The sequence below is a fragment of the Lupinus angustifolius genome, chromosome LG20, assembly GCF_001865875.1.
Source record: "Lupinus angustifolius cultivar Tanjil chromosome LG20, LupAngTanjil_v1.0, whole genome shotgun sequence".
Lineage (NCBI taxonomy): Eukaryota > Viridiplantae > Streptophyta > Magnoliopsida > Fabales > Fabaceae > Lupinus > Lupinus angustifolius.
The window spans coordinates 15,413,829-15,414,506 of NC_032028.1; positions in this window are offsets into that span (position 1 = coordinate 15,413,829).

A 678-nucleotide genomic window follows, 5' to 3' on the forward strand; every position below is an offset into this window, starting at 1 on the left:
TTCCTCTGCACCAGAATATAAGCGATGATATAATGCAGCAGCCTGTTCTCAACAGATAATGACCCAGCCTTGGTCAATTCACCCTGAATGTACAGATGAGGTCTTCTAAGAAACGACTTATACAACTTAGTAGCGTCAAAATTATCCTTAACCGATGAGCAGTCTCCTATACCATAACCCGAAGAGGATAACCCACGAACATTAATAAACAGGTCATCACTAATCTCAAATAGTTTTCCAGAAATCATAGACCAATATTTACCATCTTATACCTAAAGTTCGCATAAAACTCCCTAACTAGAGCAGGGTAGACTTGTCCCTTCAATTCCCGAAATTTAACGGCTCCCTAAGCCTCCATATCATGCGGGAAACTCAAATTTTGTTCCGCCATCCAGGTTAGATCAACATACCTTACATACGTGGGTTTTCGTCCTTGAAACTTAGCCAAGCGAGTCTCTTGTAGAATGAGCGAGTAGAGTGGGTCACCACGGTCCTGTTGGGTGCCCCGAGTGGAGGATGAGCCAAACTCCGGTCTTCTTCCATGATTAGCAGGGGTTTTGAACCTTTTTGGGCGACTTTGTTCCATTGTTTTGCAGAAACTGAGTTGATTTTGGACGAACCAGAGAGGGAATGTGGCAAACCTAACCTAGGGTTTTGATTTGGGGAAAAACGGGATTA